Here is an 18,346-nt window from a genome sequence, read left to right as displayed (position 1 = left end):
GGTTAGTATGTATTTTAGGCTGTGAAATAGAGCAAAAGTAATCCAGGTTCTTTAAAAGCACTAAGTCAGTGTCTGGATGACATCAACCTGAGACAGAGGAGTTGTTCTCTTGAGGATTTTTGTCCGTCCTGCTTTATAAGTTGGACTTGCATGACGTACTGCTGTGCTGATATAATAATGACCAAAATGCACTGAGAACTAATAAAATGGGAAAACTTCAAACAGAAATATATGCAGTCATAATCGCTAATCAATGTCAGAACAAAGACTCCTTTAAAACATAACCTTCAGCAGGTACTTTTCATTAAACCCAGATTAAAGTATAAAAATGTTTTTTTTTTTTTTATTGATCTGATGTAATGTTCTATTGTTAAATGCTCAGTCTTCTGTCACTGTAAGCTGAAAATCCTCACAGTTAACAGAAATAATGGCTTGAAGGCCATTATGTCTGTGCTGTTATACTGAAATAAATACAATTTCAATAATATTCTGATTTATTGAAAACGTCTGCAAATAGATTTATATTAATTTAAGTTCTAAAGATGGTCTTTGTGCTTCAATGGAGCGATATTCCCTTATTGCTTTGGGGGTCTTTCCAAAGCAATGGATCAGTCCTGTCACACCAGTAAACCCTCACTGTTTACTGGTCTCACCACTGTCAGTGATCCAAATGTACACAAAAAAGTTATTTTTTCCTCAGTGATGACAAAGGAAAAGGTTTTTTTTGGTAGTGTCGTTTTATACAAATTCCTACCATTCCAGACCATCACAGTGAAATCATCATGTTTGACTGCAGACGTGATGTAATCCTTCCAAAACGTTATTTGTGTGCCAGGATTGCACACCCAGTGATTTTCACCTTCATTCGGTTGGCCCAGTCTTTTTCTCTCTCTCTCTTTTTGTTTTTTAGCATTTCACAATGGACTCAAATGAAACAAGCGAGTGCTGCAGTGCTGTTGGGTTCTTTTGCGACCTAGTGAAAGAGTAATTGATGAGTTCTTGTATTCATTTTGGTTGGCCAGCCAGCTCCAGAGAAGGATTGCCACTGTTCCACAATTTCTCCGTTCGCGGCTAATCCTTCTCGCTGTGGTTCACTGGAGTCCCAAAACCTGAGAAATGGCCTGAAAACCTTTTTCCAGACTTTTAGATACCACAGACGTTGTTTCTCATCTTCCATTAGATGGTGAATTATGGGTTGGCTTTTGAGATATTCTAGCCTGCTTCTTGGCATCAGAGAGTTTCTACGGAACTGATTTCTTGATTCTGTAGATCAGGCATAAATCAGGTCTAAGTGTGGCTAGGAAACCACAAGAGGTGGTTTATTACAGTAAATCATTTATAAAAAAAAAAAAAAAAAAAAAAAGAAAGAAAAAGTGACCCTTTAATTTTTAACCAGGATACTTTGGAATGATGGTTTTCCTTAAGAAACAGGAAACAAAATGAAATCATGATTAAAGAACTTAATTATGTATTTACATGGGTTATATTTGTCTTATGCTAACATGTGTTTGATGACTTCACTGGTTTCTGGTCATTAAACACTGACATAAAAAGCAGAAAGAGGAGAAATATGTGAGGAAGCAAATACTTTAGCTCTAAACAATGACGGAAGTTTCCCTAACGTTTGATTATACCTATTAAAATGTTTCCAAATCCGGTTCGACCACATTATTTCACACATGCTCTTGTTTGCCAGAAGACGAAAACAAGACATCCAGAAGGTTTTTGTCCCCAGATCTCTGGAAGACGTCACAGCTCTTTCTCTTAAAGGTTAACACAACTTTGAGCTGTGTGACAACCAGTTCAATCTCACTCCTCTGCTGACTCACTGCTGGCCCTGTCAGGTGCGAGTAAGACAACTGTGTGTCTCGACGCACGTACTCCCACAAGCGAGCGCACACGCACACACAAATGCAAATACAATTAAATGTGCAGGCACATGCTCTGTCCAAATAGATGCTTGCAAAGAAATGGGTCTGCGCTTCCTCTGACCTGTGTACAGATGTGTGCGTGTGTGTGCGTGCGTGTGTGTGCGTATTGTGTTTACTCCTACATTTCCCACTTGACTTTGCAACCATGCCACACTATTGTCTTCCTCTCACTCGCTCTGCTGATTGACTTCCTTTTCCTCTGAGCTGTCGCTAATGTCACCTTCCCTGCAAGCGCCCACACACTCATGTTATCAACAGCTTCTCATCCATGTTACGAAAATACAGGAAGTTCCCCAGGGGTCTCCTACATGGAAAAGAAATGTCCCATCCATCCCTGTCACACACTTGCATGCATTCCATGATACACGCAGAAGCGAAATGCGTGATGAAGGGTGCCAGGAACAAGCTCGGGGACAGATCACTCAGTAGTTGTTCGAAGATAATACTGGTAGCCTCAGGAAATGGAGATAAAATCTGCTCCGGGATTGTTACACCACCGTATTCAATGTTAGCGTGGGCCGAAGCTTGAGTGACGAGCTTAATCCAGAAAAGATATGTGATCTCGCACACTTATATCCGTTACTGGATGCCGCATGTTTTATTCGCTCAACAAAAGTTAGGAAGTCTATGCTGAAGATGGTTTGCTTGTGCAAACACACACACACACACGCATGCGTTCCTTTTTGACTCTAATTATTGAAAACTGAGTGAGAATCATTCAATTATTGTCTAATCGCAACCGTTCCACTTCCTCTCAGTCCGGATCTGAACTTGTCTTATTGCAGACCTCGGCTGCTCTATTGTCAGCAGACTCTCTGATACAGGATGGAGGCTCAGTCAGGAGCGAGAGAAGGTCAGGTGCAGCTGTCCTGCAAAGGGACAGAACCAACAGTGATGTTAGCTTACTAAAATACCAAAAGACTCCAGCATCCCCAGATTTGGTTGTCTCAAATCATGTGTTTGATAGACTCAATTTTCCAGCATCTCCTTGACATTTTCTTACCTCTCCACTTGCCTGACTGACTTGGTCAGAAACTCTTCTTCTCATATTTTCTTGTGAATATGACTAGGTGTGTATGAATTGTGAAATGTATTTATTAATTTTCTGCCAGGCCTGTTAGTCTGAGAATTTAGGAAAGTGCTCATCAACTGGGAATTTCAAGCACAGCCATTGTTTCAGGTTTCACAGAACGTGATGTGGAAAAGAGAAATGGTCTAGTGAGCAGCAGTTCTGTGGAGAACACAGCTTTACTGACGTCAGATGTCAGGGAAGAATAGATAATCTGTTTCAAGATGACAGAAAGGCAACTGCAGCTCAAGTTACCACCCGTTGCAACCAGCGTACGTTGCAAAGAGCATGCTGAGGTTTTGTCATGTAATAATAAATTTCCTGCACAAAATTATAGAAACCAAACAAATTTGTTGATAGGACACAACAAAAATGAAAAAAACAAACAAAAAAAAAAAAAACCGTGAGATGATGAAATTGCATCAATGTGCCTTTATAAAAATGATTTTGCTGTCTCAGTTCATCTATCAGTTTTCTGTGAGGTAAATGAGGGTATTTGGCTAAAACTGAAAGGCTTTTCATATTGTTTTTATTTTCATGCCCTTTGACAAAAACAAACCAGGAAAGAAAGTAAAAAAAAACAAACAAAACTGTTCCATGTGAATAAATGTAAGTTTAGGTCATGAGGCTGCCACTTCTGTGTTGTTGGATTTTTTTTTTTTTTTCCAGTTACCTTTTGAAAATGTTGCTCAAAGTTCAGGTTTGGTTTTATCAGCCCATAAGGCATTGTGTCAAAAAAACAAAAAAGCTATAAAATAAGTCTGGGTGTTTTCTGTGTTGCAGCTCTACTCCTGTCGCCTCGTGTAAAACACAAGCAGTGATTGGTAGAAATTCTTACAGCTCCCTCAGTGCTGCTTTCAGTGTCTGGAGAGCACGTCTGACAAGCTTATAACTTGTGTGCGTTTGTGATTTTCTGAATCAAATTGGGGACAAACATGTAAAACATAATGTAAAGATTTTACATAGCAAAAAGTAAAAAACAATAAAAAAAAAATTGCATTTATTTTCACAATCCTTTTTGCATTTTCCTTCATGCTTTCATGTGTTATCACCAACCATGCTGCAAACAAAATGGGGAGTGAAGTATTGGATTTTCATTTTGAAAAGTTTGTAATCCTAGATGTGACACCGTTTAACCCTCTGTCAGTGGGACTAAAGCCTAGAGTCCTTGGTATGTGTGACCTTTATGTACTAAAACGAACAATTAAAAACAACTGAATAGGCAGAGACTGCCTCTTTGTGTGCATTTAACTCATCGCGGAAATCAGAGCTCAAGTTGCAGTTACACCCAAATCGATGTTTTGCGATATAAACTTCACTGTTTCTTTACTGTTTGTTTAGCTGTTGCTGGGGTGAATCTTTGGCAGACAAAAATGGAAGCAGTCTAGCATAAAATAAACATTATTATGTTGCTAACATAAGGAAACAAAATGAAGTTACTGTATATAGTTACTATTTTGTGAATCAGTAATGAAAACTAGACCAATAAACGGTAAACGGGTTCTATAAATCAGTCATAAACAACAAAATTTAGGCTATTTTCACCAACAAAAAAGAAAGTACTAAAGAAATACATCAAGGTTTGCACTTGTAATGTAACAAAATGTGAAAAAGCTGAAAGAGCGTAAATAATTTAACAAGAAATTGTTCACATATTTCACTTGCAGGTCAGTATTACCTAGCTCTGCAATGCGCTTTCTTGTGAATGGGTTTTATCCCCCTGCCACTTGTTACTTTGGACAACTTTGTTGAATGTAATATTGTTGCTTTAAGGTCTAATCTTTCTCTGTAATTTAACTTTTGGATATTAGTTATGACTATCCAGGCTTATTGGTTTGCTTCTGCAATGCTGAACTTGAGCAGTGTCCTTGTATGGAAATAGTACTTTTCTGATACAAAGCATATCATGTAATAATTTGGAAAAGCAAGAAAAAAGCCTGTCCTTCTTTGAAATGTTATCTGCTTATTGCACTAAGATCCCATCACAAACAACAGATAGTCTGGCCGGTTCGTTCTGCTGACGATATAGAAGCGGTCTTTTGGAGAGAAAAGATTTACACTGGTTGACTGGTCCAAACAAAACCACCTTCAGACTTTTTGTCCTTTTCCTCCTAAGCTCAGCCTTTCTCTGCCCACACAGAGTGAGCCTGAGCTCATTTTGCTCGTCTCTGTTCCCAAGGCATCATGTCCTGAAAAAAAAAAAAGCAAAAAAAGTATTCATAAAACAAACTAATACAATTTGTTCTGCCAAAAGCAAGTTCACCTGTGCCAGAAACAACCACATTTAAATTTAAGACCTTGTACTTTCTGCCATATAATTTGTGAAATTAGGGAAGCCAATATTGTTCGAAGGCTTAATGCAAAACATATAAGAAAGATGTCTGCCAAAGGTAATTTTTCAGTATAATTTTTATGGATTGGATTGCTTTTTTTTTTAGACTTAATTTTCTTATTGCGAAAATTGGGGAACTCAAGTAATATCGCTTTCATGCATGAATTATGATCATTTCAGTCAATGTTTATTTTCCAAGGGCTTTTTGATTTTCTTAAGATATTAAAAAAATTTTAGGGGGAAAAAAAACATTAAAAAAATTGTTCATTCAAGGATTTTTTCATATGTCCACTTAGGAGGACAGCAGACATGTAATATTTCCTACTAATGAAATACTAAATGTGAAATGTGAACATATTTGAACATTGCACGAAACACAAAACTTTGCATGCAACTCTCATCGTATTCTAACATTCATTACTATCTCATCCCTTTCTTCACTCCCTGACTCAGTTTGGTTGAATCTTTGTTCCTCTTCATCCATTGTGGAAATATTTCATTTTGCAAAACTAGCAACACTGAAAATGACACTTCATTTGGGGCCAGTGTTCAAAGCTGATCTCACCGGGTGCCTCCGACACTTGACTGCGTTTCAACAGTTGTGGGGTGGCACCGCTGTGCCTGTGGTTCTGACTCTTGTTTGGGCTCACGTGCCAAGCAGGAGTTCAGATTACCCACCCTATTTGGAGTCCTTGAAGAGGCTGCTGGAGGGCTCTCCTACTGGGGACTCCCTCGTTCTGCGGGGGGACTTCAGCACTCACAAGGTCCAAAAAAAAAAAAAAAACATTAGTCACCTTCGATTCATGACTGAACAAGGAGGTAATTACTTTTGCATTAAGGACCTGGTTGAAATCTATCACCAGGGAGAGAAATGAAAGTCTGAGGTGCAAAATGGAGAGAATCTGCAGTCTTTTAAAAACAGGTAAAAACAGAGGCAGAAAATTGGGCCAGAATCAGCAAAATGTGGAATTATAAAGCAGAAAGGCTGGAAACGAAGGGCAGAAACAAACTGGCAAACAGGGTGAAACATAAACAGACAAACAGAGGAAGACAGTGAGACACTGTCAGGTAGACAACATTAGGGTGTGGCAAAGGCTAATTACAGGCAGGAAACTCAGGATGTGAAGCTGTCTGAAACAGTACAAGAGATTATCTCACAAAATAAAAGAGACAGTTAAAAAATAGCATCTTTGCCTGATACTAGGATTAACTTAATGATCTGAAGCATAAAAAAAAATAATCAAAAGCGGAAGAAACAGCTTTGTATCTGTAAATTGAAAAAAAAAAAAAAATCCACCTTATATCCTCGTTGAATAAATCCAGCTCCAAACACTATTTCCCCCTAATCCTCTGTTTTTAAGAGAGAAAACCTATTCATGCGCAGAGAAACGTTTATCCCTTGGCAAAAATTAATTTGTCAAGAGAAATTAAACATAAAAATCAGTAGCAGAACACTGTGTTCCTAAAGTAGCAGAACACAACATTATGAGAGGCAGATGTTCTATTATTGAACTGATTACCTTTGTGATGGATGGAGGCGTGCCGCGATTTATTTCCACTAAAGAGCATCAACATTAAGGCGCTGTGCTGATTTTAGTCAGGGGCTTACGGCTCGGTACATGATGGACCAGCACAACCGAACTGGTCATTTTAATCTGCCTGATTAAGACTGACGTTGAAAAAGTGAAGGTTTAATAACTGAACTGTGTTGTTTCAAAAGACAAATAACCTGCGTTTTCACTCACAAGTTTCTCAGAATTATTATGCAGCTCCAGAGAAATCACTCAAACAAAAGAAAGAAAAATAAATAAATAAATAAATGAAACGTTTATGTTTCTTGATGAGAAGGAAGTGAAATGTGTACTGTGTTTTCATAGCTGTGTGTGTGTGTGTGTGTGTGTGGAGTTCTGGGAGCTGACTGAAAAGTTGGACAGAGAGAAACACTCATGCTGTTTAAGGAAAATGTGGTTGTGGAGTCCTCGCCTTCTGGCCCGGCCCCAAGTAGACCCAGAGGAAATTTTCACTTATCGGCTTTAATAAAATGATCTTCTCCTTAGAAGATTGTTTCATAAACGCAGACGCCAATCGTGCTTCGCTGTGCCAGAGGGTTGAATGATAACTCAGTTTCCATCATGAATCACAGGAGGTTTAATAGTAGATCCGGACTTTGGGCCCAGGTGTCTCAAGCCCCACATGTCAGCCGCCAACCACTAGTTAGTAAGCTGTTAAATACAGGAGGACTATATGCGCCGGACACACTGGAGGAAGAAAAGCAGTTTTGTTCGTCCAAACACACCCAGGTCATTTTGATGCCTCGGTTACAAAAAGCAGCTGAAGCGGCTATAAATAAAAGTATTAAACTGAACTTTTATTTCATTTACAGATTGTCAAGAGAGCAGCCCGGAGGTCACACGTGGCCACAGTTGAAGATGATGCAAATTTGACCCGTCAGCACAGATGACTGAGGCGCATAAACCTTTTTTTTTTTTTTTTTTTGTTGTTGTTGTTAAACGTTTCAAAATAACATGCTGTCAAAATCTTCTTAAAATGAAATATGTTTGGTACAACACAAAACTGTGCATGTTATGGGCCGTGTAGTCTTGGCTTCGTTTTAATTTCATTGCAAGCAGGACCATGGACATCCTGTGACTTATTTAAAAGCAGACATGGGTGCATTAAACTTGACCACATAAAGCAAGTGTTTTTGAAGAAAGGCTGATCACAGTTCCTGTCCTGTTATTAAGAATGTGAGGGCAACAAAAGTCCCAGATCAAGAAAAATCACTTTTTTTAAACAGGGAACTTCTTTTTTAATAATGTTGGTTGTTTCATTAAAATGTTGCCTGTTTAGTTTAATACTGAGCAGATAAAAATGTAAAAGAAATTATGATGAAATAATTTTCAAAAAACTTTGAGCACCACTGGTCTGGACAGATTCCAGGGTTTTTAGTTTTAGCATTCGTTTGCTTCCTTATTTGCCACTTCTTCTTAACTTTGAACTTTTGTGTCCACGTCAGTAGCAAATCTGTACAGGTCAGTAACAAAATCTGCACGGCCTAGTTAAAACACAACGGAGCCTGAGTGAAAAGTGGGCATCCCCCTGTTTGGTTCTCATATTATGGGTAATGTTCACCAAACTGTTTCTTCCGTCTGTTGTGAGCCGTGTGAACGTCAGACCGAAACACTGTCTGAGATAAAAACCCAGACCAGAAGGAGCCGGTCCAGGTAAACGCAGCTCAAACAAGCGCCAGCATGAGCAACCGAAGGAAGTCTGGGTGGTGAGAAAGCTCCTGATGATCATCGCGTTCGGTAACTTCATGTGAAATTGCTTCCTGTCAGCTACGATGCTTCACAGAAATATATTTGCGTCTACAAAAAGTGAGATGTCAGAGATAATTGGCCTAACAGGAAAAAGAAGAAGGTCCTCTCGTTTTTCACTACCAGTCTCAGTGTGTGACAAGGTTATTGTGCTCATGCCTGAAGAGTACGTTCTTGCAGTGCTCCGAATATACTTTACCATATTATAAAAAAAAATAAAATAAAAAAAAATGACTCGCTGACTCTCAAAACTAGCGTCAAAAGTAAGATGGAAGGCCATTAGATCTCTCAAGGGAAAATAATGCAAATAAAGAGTCTGCAACACCGAGAGGGAGCTGATAGCATTTTTTCCTGTGGATAGGAAAATGGAGCAGGCTCTGTCCTACACCGCTGGTGGGAATGTCTGTCAGCACGCCGCAGCCGGGTCACATTAAACACCAGTTTTCCCACACACAATCTGGCCTTTATTAGAACAGCTAATAGCAAGTCTAGAGTCAGGTAGATCTAAACTGCCCCACAGAGAGAATGCTGAACACTGCCTAATTCATACAGCACGGGCTAAAAATATCCCTCACATGATGCCAAGGAAAGCAGTTGGTTCCTCGGCTGTTACAAAGGATGTTGTTCATGTCGAGCGCGCTGCAAGACCAACAGACTAGAGTTCATTTTGGACATTTAATTAAAAAAAAGCTTGCTAAGTTCCCGTGCCTCGTCCTTTAAAACAAATGTTCCCAATTTCTACAAACCTCAAAGGGGAAACAAAGTCGCGAAGGTTTCAGGGATGCAGTCTGATCTCGGTCCAGTTTGGTTTAGAAAAGTATCTGTGACTCAGCAAGATCTCACTCCAAACCTCTGCACACATGGCCCAGAGGAAAGCCCCGTCCCATGCTGCCTTGCAGTGTTTTCACCTTATTCATGTTGAGTCACAGAGCAACAAGGAGGAAGGATGTTTCCTACTATACAAATAACTCATTCAGATTTTCTTGATAGCGAATCAGAGCGTTTCCATGTTTACTTTGCAGCAAGTACAAGCCAGTGGGAACTTAACACTGCTTTAAAGCTTCACAATAAGAAACAGCCCCCCCCCAACCTCCTTCACATTGAACATGTTAAAAAACGACATTGCTGTGTGATGTAGCAGAAAATACAATGAATGGAGGAGTGAGGAAGATGTAAAGTAGCTGGAATGGTTATAATTCAAATGACAATTCTCCCTCTAATTCTAAATGTTCTTCAACCAATAACATCTCTGCAGTTTCCTGCACAGTTTCCATTGTCGCCAGGAGGGCCGGCCCAAGTTATAGGCAAACTCTGCGGTTGCTTAAGCCTCCAGCTGGAGGATGTCCCCTCCCTAGGGGGAAATCCAGCTCCCCCTAGGGAGCTGGATGTCAAACAGGACAAGTTAAAACGTGCAGCAGTTGTACATATACACATGAAAACCTTGACAGATTGAAAGCTTTATTGATCAATTAAACATAATGTAATGATTCACTTTTTGAGGTTAATGTCTGAGCTGGGAATTGTAACTAAAACAATGTCTTCTCCTTTAAAGAGTCTAGTTTGGTGTAGCTTCTTTAAATGAAAAGTTCAGCAAATGCAATTTGTACCATTGATATGTAAAATGAAAGATCAAATTGAGTGAAATTATAACAATATTTGATCATGTCTAACAAATCTATAGTCTCCAAGCATTTCATTGGGTACAGCTTGGTTCGTACCAGGTTGAACCCTTGTTTGCTTTCATGATTGCTTTAATTTGTCGAGGCATTGATTTAGCAACAGGCTGCAGCATTCCCTGTTTAGATTACACAGAAAATATTTTTGGAAATATAGTGTAGCTCCAAACAGTCCACTCCTCTTTACCATAAGTTTTTTTCAGCTCTCAGTGATCTTTCTGTAATAACGTAACAAAAAATAGCGTGGGACGACTAAGTTTCATCACCTGCTCATGTTTGTCTATTTTTTCCCCCTCCATCTTTGAGAGCATCCTACGCCCTTTACTCTGTGACTCTGAGCCACCAGGGACACCGACTCCTCCATATACAATGGCTCACTTTTCAGCTGTGGGTAAACAGGGGATGTAGCTAATATTATCTGCACAAAGATAGATTTTCCAGGCAGCGGAGCAGAGAGAAGCAGCTGTACATCCTGGGGAGGCCGGGGAGAGTCTCTGTGATGCCGATGAGCCTCGGTATGAGCAAGTGAGGATTGAACTGCAGTCCAGACACATGGGAACCAGACCGAGTCTGAAAGTGAAGGAGGAAGGCCAAGCCTTTTGAAGTGTTTATGATGGAAAGCCTCTATCCTGGAAAGCCGTCTCGGATGCTTGTGTGCATCTACGTGTGAACAAAATGCGTAGCGGAAGAAACACAGGACAAACAATACAATAACAGCAACGGGAGGAAATGAAGTCAAGTGAACAGGAAGCCGCAGGGCTTCCCGTCCAAGATGTAGATAATTGGTGTTAATGATTGTGAGTGAGAGGGCAGTTGTTCACAGCTCCTTGGTATTTGAAGGCATTTATCAAAAACGCTTGCCAATGCAACAATGTGATACTTTATCATAGAAGTGACATGAGAAAGTTTGCACTTTTCTCAAAACAAAAATACTCTGTCGTGTACTGCAATATCCCTTCTTCTGTTAATAAGCTTTAGGGATAATCTATATGCAGTGAAATGCGACGCAGTAATCTTGAGAGGATGCAAAACAGTATGTTTCGGCTGTTTCATGTTTAGGAATACACTAAACACTTTCACAGTGATGGAAGACGGAAATCCAAAGAACTACTTAAACCTTTTTGTAGGAAGAAATGCTGATACAATGGTAAATAATGCCTTAGAGTATTTTTTATTTATTTATTTTTGCAATAGCAAATGCCTCATACAAATGAACAAGTACTTAACCAATCTGAAATAACTGCTGGATAAAATCAGCTCCCCACCTACCCGTGTGCTGCACCTGCAAGATGTTTCAATTAGGTCCGATGTCTGACTCACAAAGCAGAAAGAACAAGTGATACACCAGTGCAAACATGCCCACCATATTCAGGAAGTGTGATCAGTTTGCTCTCCGTTTGCATTGCAGCCCAGTGGATTTCACTTTGCTATTGGAAAGACCTTTGATCAATAACAGAGGTAGCAGACAGGCTGACCAAAATGACAAGAAGAGATGTGGTTGTTATGGAGATGGAAGATGATGGAGTAATTCATCCATTTAGCTAAAATACTCAATGACAGAAAGCATTAAACATTGCATTTATGGATATTACATTCCCTTTTTAATATATTTGCTGCACATATTCGTGATATTCTTTAAGAAAGAGAATGCTTTTCAGTCATATTTACTAAATATGATTGAACTATCCCTGGGAAGCTTTTTGCAAGCAATTTGAGCTGCAAACCTTTGATTTCCGTTGGCTGATAATCACAAAATATGAAGAAAAAAAAATGCGTTCAAAGTCTGGAAACCCAGGGCAATCCTTCAGGAGATCAGGCCTGCCTTTGTTTTCTACCTGAATCAACTTTTGATGACTTTATGTTTCAGATTAAATGCTGAAAACACAAACGAACGACAGGTCACGTGAAGATGAAAGAAGATTTAAGTACACCCACAGCATCAGTCAGAAGAAGAAGAAGAAAAAAAAGCATTATCACCTCCCAGAGATCAAGACACACAGTAAATGCAGATCCGAAGCAGAATGATGTGACTCAGCCCACTCGCCGGCACAATGGTTGCTTTATGACTGCTCATAGGTGGCCATTTAACGCTTACAAAGCTTCTCTATGAAGCTGCTAGGTAATTTCGAATTGACTCATGTGCACCAGCACATGGCTCTATGTGCACCTGCGGACCCCCATGCAGGCCGATCGCTTCTGCTGGGGCAGGAAAAAAGAAGAAGAAGAAGAAGAAGGAGAAGAAGAAGAAAGGAAAAGAAGGAAAAACTGTGAGTGCTGGTGAAAACAAAATGAGTGGTTACGATCACAGATGACCTGAGCTGTTTACAAGCTCAGGAATTTCTTCATGGAAAATATTTCCTCCAACACCAGTCAACACCAGTCTCGGTGGATGTGTTACTGGGTGCATGTCTCCCATTTTCCACATAAAACCGTTGACCATAAACCATGAATTCTTTGGTTAAAGTTCCTGAGCATCATAATGTGCTACTTAAAATCACTGCGTGTGGGCAACTAGATGAAAGAGAAATCGGTGATGTAAAACAAAAATAAAATCACGAATTATAGACCTTTTTTTTCATTAAGAAGCACTCGAACGGGTCTTCTTGAATAGCTTTACTTCTTACCACTTGCGTTACACAGAACCATAAACTAAATGGTAGTTCATTTAGATATCTTTCTGGATTGAATTTGCACCCAATGAAGAGCTGACACTGCGCCATAAGAGGCTGTATGGTGTTAAAAAAAAAAGAAAAGTTACTGCATCCACAACCAACATAAAAACGCAAATATATATTTAGCTTGCAAATTTGGCTTCACATAAACTTACTTTGTAAAAATATAAAATTTATTGCCAAGAAGTGAGGTCAAGACAAACAAATAACAAGTCAGATCAAAAGTACCTTTTGGAAGTAATGATCTTCAAGCAGATGTTGAATATACTTTTCAGCTGCATACTTTTAAGTCTGTCATTCTGTATTAAACAGGTTTTCATTGGTCTGATGTTTTCTACTCTTAAAGCAGAAAATTACCACAATTAATAAGAAAGAAAAGCTTGGAACGTGTGTGTTTAATTAATCAATATAATGTGTTTGACCTGAGTCAATAAGTTAAATGAGATTTTCAATAATATTTTAAGACATTGAATGTGACTGTGTGTCACATTAAAGCTGGAAAAAGTCTGGAAATTATTTTTTATGGCCTGAAATTTTGTAAAACTCTAAAAGATCTGAAATTGTAACGGGGGATGTGTTCACTTTTAGATAGACTCTGGAAGGTTCATTCAGTGGTTTCTCAATATTCTTGGCTGCCATTTCAGCATGAAGACAAAAGAACGCTCCCAGTAAATCAGAGGAAAGCTTACTGAAAAGTAAAGGTCAGGGGATGGATACAATAAATCTCAGAGGCGCTGAACGTCCCTCAGAGTTTGGCTAAATCCATTCTCAAAAAATAAATAAAAAAAGAAAAAAGAAAAGGAAGGAATACGATACGCATGTAAATGGCGTTTTGTGTCCTTCTCCAAGAGAACTCTGGCTTCAAGGAACGTTTATTTCCCAGCAAGACAACAACCCGAAGCATCAAGTCGAATCTACAGAGAAATGGTTTGAAGACAACAAGATTCCCGTCCTGGAGTGGCCGAGTCAAAGCCCAGACCTCGATCCCACAGAGAATTTATGGGTGGACTTGAAAAGCCACTCAACCTGTCAGAGCTTGAACAGCTTCGAGAGGAAGTATGAAGTAACATCGCTCCAGATGTGCAAGTCTGATTGGGACCTGTCCACGCAAACTTTATGCAACAACACAGTCAAACATGCATCTAATAAATACTGACTGGAAGGGCTGAATATATGTGCAATTACTTATTTTGAATTAAATACTTTTATCTAATTGTCATTTTGTAGAAATTAACTTTCATAAATGGGGTGTTTTTTTTGTTTGTTTTCTTTTTAGTGAGGAAAAATTGTTCATCTTGAATGCTGTAAAAGTTCTCTATTTGTAGCATCAGTTCGTGTCTGTCTGTTGCAAGCTATGTAAAGTTCTATTAGCTATACTACTTGTTAAATCTTGTTCATCCTTCAGATTTGTGTTAGACAGTTACATTAAACTAGAACTCCAGCACAGCAAAGGCATAATAAAGAAAACATACTTGCTGCCCATCAGATGTTGCTGTGATTCACGGCCCACTGTGCTGCCAGCTGTGTGTGCAAACCGTGACACCTTGAAGCTGCAGGGGCTCTGAAGACCTCACTGAGGTCCAGAGAGGACATTTGCAGACACTGCAGTTTGCAAAATCCCCACTGTGCACGCAGCCAGTCTTCAATTTTGTTTTCTGTGCAGGCGAACAGGTTTATCATTAGATTTGACTAATAAAATAATCACTCTTACATTTCTAAATGCACAACTCTTATGAAGATTTTAAAATAAATTATCAGATGAACAAAACTACAAAGTATGAACATGAATATTTGCATCAAATATGAAATCAAGTCCTATTTTTTTTATTATTATTTTATTTTGCAACTTTGCTTCGCTGTGGTTCATAAACCCCACAGGTGCAGCAGAAAAGTAGCCATAAAACAACTCTAACTTACTTACTTCTTGACTCACATCCTAGCAGTGCAGGAAAATATCTCCAACAAGATTTTTTATGTCTCCTTTCATCTTCATCTAACGATTGCGGACAATAAGAAGTAAACTTGTCTGAAAGTTTCCAAAACAGGTCACTGAAAAGACACAAGATGTTGGGCATGTGTTGCAAGGCCATTGGGTTCAGGGTTCACCCACGCCACTGCTCCAACTATTGTATATTCAAGTGACAGTGGAAAAATCTCTAAACAATGGACAAAACTGCTTGTGCTTTACACTTTTTTTCCACAGCCTTGCGGAAAAAGTAACTCCAAAAATATACAGATCAAAAAACTTTTACAGAAGTAGAAAAAAGCCATTGTGTGCCAACGTATCCGATCTACTTTACTCAAATATCCCCAAGTCAAGTGCAACCAACTCCCTTCAAAATCCAATTAACATATGACTTTGTGTAATCGGACACATGCTGGACACACAGCCTGAGAGAGCTACGGTGGAGAGATTTTGATCAAAAACACAAATGGACCAGTCAAAGTCCAGACATGACTCAAATTGAGCATGTCTGGAAGCAGATTGTGAAAAAAAACCACAAAAAAAAACCTGTCTGTGTCTAAATGTTAAAAGTTGGGAGAGATAAACCACCCAACAACTCGCAGCTTTAATTGAAGTGAAATATAGTTAAAACATTTAGAAATGTGGGTCATACGTTTCAGAGTTTCACTGGTAAGCCATTCGAAAACGCTAAATAATTTTCCTCTCATTTCACAACCCTCCACCACTTTGTGTTGGTCTGTCACATCAAATCCAACTAAAACATAATGAGACCTGAGGTAATAAAAAATAAGCACTTTGTAAAAACATCTCCGTATACAACTGCTATTATTTTTGTTTAGAGCCGTGGACTTAAAATGACTATGACTAAACTCCAAGGGTGAACATGCAATTAAATCAAATTCACCATGAAAGCATTATCATTACGAGCATGTTAGCATATCAGTTGTGCATAATTGCAGCCCCATAAAACCACGGCTGTAAACCATCTACGTAATGGGAAAAAAATCATTTGTAATGACAAATCCACCAACATATAATTAGGACCCACCACTGCAGTTTGCTTTATGGTAATACCACAACTTTACCATGTTTTGCTCCCTTGCTAATCTTAGCTATTGCAGGCAGCTGTGTGTGCATGTGTGCGTGTGCGCGTGTGTCTTTTAGATTTAGCGGTATATTCTATTTGTGTGTTAATATCCGTCCTGCTGGAAACACAAAGAGAAGAGCCTGGGACACAGTCCTTGCCTTGTTTGCACTTCTCTGTCTGTCAGAGTTTCATTCAGTTCCTGGCGAACTGATGGAAAGTGCATGGCAGCTTAACCATTTTTAGCCCTTTGCACAGAGAGGAGAGCTGATATATTTGGAAACTGTAAAAGGCCTTTCTGTCAGTAGACTTTTCACCGAATAGACTGAAAGAGAAAAATGTGTCATGATGTCCACAGCCAGCACAATTTAGGGGCTGATTTGGCTTCTCCAGAGTGAAGTAGTGAGAAGTGCCACCTGACTGTAATGGGAGGCTTGAAGCGACACTCGACTGTTGCAGAGATTCAACCAGAGCCTTTTAACAACTACAATTATATCACCAAACGTATTCGGTCGCCCGTCTTTGGACACATGAAGCTGAGTTACATCCCAGACTTAAACCCTAAGGATCATGCAACGTCTTCCACAACAAATATACTCGTCAGTATAATTATGGACCTTGGTTTCTTCACAAGTGCACAGCGATGACGGAACAGGAAAAAGCCACTTCTAAACTGTTCCAACAAAGTCAGAAGCATAAAACTGACCAAAAACATCTTGGTCTTGTGACCTTTCACTGGAACCTAGGGGCAAACCCCCGCTACTGAAAGGCAGTCCCCACTTTGGCTTGACACAGAGCTGTCAGGGAAGAGCCAATCACCTGGCATCTACCGAATTCAGTTTCATCCACTGGATTATCAGACAGAGGCATATTTCATCATTTCAGGGATTTCCATGACAGTGTGCTTTATATCATTCCCCCAAATGCTTGTGTTGCATCTGGTGATGGAAAAGGTTAAATGCAGCTGCTCAGCCATGGAAGTCCATGACATTATTTATTGGTTGTACTGATAAGTCTGTATAAACTTTTCCTTTGTTTGTCGGTATGACAATGTTAGCAATAAGACCAGCAATTCAATTTCTAACATGTTTTGAAATATGCGGTATCTGCTGGAGACATGAATGCTTTTTGGAGGCTGTGACACATTGAGGATTTATGTACATTTATATGTTTCTTCACTAAATACCTGCTATAATGTGCCGCTCTCTTTCTGACCAAATCGTAAAAGCAAATTAGAGGAGGGAGTGTGAACCTCCGCAGGTAGGAGTGTGACTTAGACTGAAGCGGGAGTGATGTGCCTCGGGTGGCCTGTGTTGTTTAAGAAAGATGTGTGCAAACAAGAACATCTTCAAAGCATGTGACCGTGAAGTATGTGGGAGCCTGAAGATGTTTCTGAAGAGGCAATTTGGCTTGCTCACGTGAGCAGCTGTAGCTTTTATTCAAAATTGAAGGTATCTGGAGAAGACACTTCTTTCTGGAGCCCTCTCAGTCCAGAGTTCTTCAGTTAATAGTAAGTATATAGTTTTAGTGGTTCTTGCTTGTTTCAACAGGAGACTCAGATGTACCGACTTTCTCAAAATGCTCAGGTTCAATTAACCCTGAGTATCTTAATCTTGACTTAGGCTGGTTCACCAAAGCAACCTTGGGGAAAAAAAATTGGTCCTGCAGGAAGTAATTTTAAAGAATGTGCATCTTTATGTCGCATCAAGGGGCCGAATAGCAGACAGAGAGAGAGAAGCTGTTTAGAGCAACATTCTGACTGAATCCAAAACTTTTGCATTTCTGCATTGCACAGTATGTGTATGGTTTAGTCAGTAAAATAATTTCTCCGGCTTGCCTTCCATCCAGGATATCTGTAGGGAGGATATGATGGTCACTGATTTGTATGGCAGGATACTGTTTTTTGTTGTTGTTTTGTTTTGCTCCGCAGCAGAATTTTAAGGAGAACAACACGTCACAATGATACTGCATACCCTCTCTGTGGTGACCGAGCTTCCGCTGGTGCTTCCACCAAAACTGGAACAGAGATCTGAGCCTGGGCTCCGTTCAGAATCAGGAAAAGACATCTGTAGAGAGATATATTATGTTTTGTGAACTCTTCTCAGTTTGTTGAGCAGGAAAACAAGGAGCAACGGCATAAATCTTCTCAGCCTATTCTCATTAGTTATGATGTGGTCTATATCATCTGATCATGTCAGATGATATAGACCACATATCACAACATGCTTACGTTGTGGTAAGTACTGCCATTGATGAGTTTATAAGCATGAGGAATATCTCTCTATGCTTTCCATACATC

The 18,346-nt window shown here is 39.5% G+C and overlaps 2 long non-coding RNA genes across 2 annotated transcripts in view; one reads left to right on the top strand and one right to left on the bottom strand.

Annotated features, from left to right (window-relative positions):
- Window positions 1-3,602: 3,602 nt before the first annotated feature.
- The window catches only part of LOC107837865 (uncharacterized), a 15,922-nt gene continuing 1,178 nt past the window's right edge, over window positions 3,603-18,346 (top strand). Inside the window, exons 1-2 of the long non-coding RNA XR_001663918.1 lie at window positions 3,603-3,613; window positions 9,144-9,147. This is a non-coding gene — a long non-coding RNA (uncharacterized LOC107837865). The remainder of the gene's footprint in view (window positions 3,614-9,143; window positions 9,148-18,346) is intronic.
- LOC103145712 (uncharacterized) overlaps window positions 17,726-18,346 on the bottom strand; it is a 14,261-nt gene continuing 13,640 nt past the window's right edge. Inside the window, exons 4-5 of the long non-coding RNA XR_477047.1 lie at window positions 18,021-18,113; window positions 17,726-17,900 (exon numbers count right to left, since the gene is read on the bottom strand). This is a non-coding gene — a long non-coding RNA (uncharacterized LOC103145712). The remainder of the gene's footprint in view (window positions 17,901-18,020; window positions 18,114-18,346) is intronic.

This window comes from Poecilia formosa, unplaced genomic scaffold (assembly GCF_000485575.1).
Source record: "Poecilia formosa unplaced genomic scaffold, Poecilia_formosa-5.1.2 Scaffold5, whole genome shotgun sequence".
NCBI classification, from domain to species: domain Eukaryota; kingdom Metazoa; phylum Chordata; class Actinopteri; order Cyprinodontiformes; family Poeciliidae; genus Poecilia; species Poecilia formosa.
This window is presented reverse-complemented; position numbering and strand designations above follow the sequence as displayed.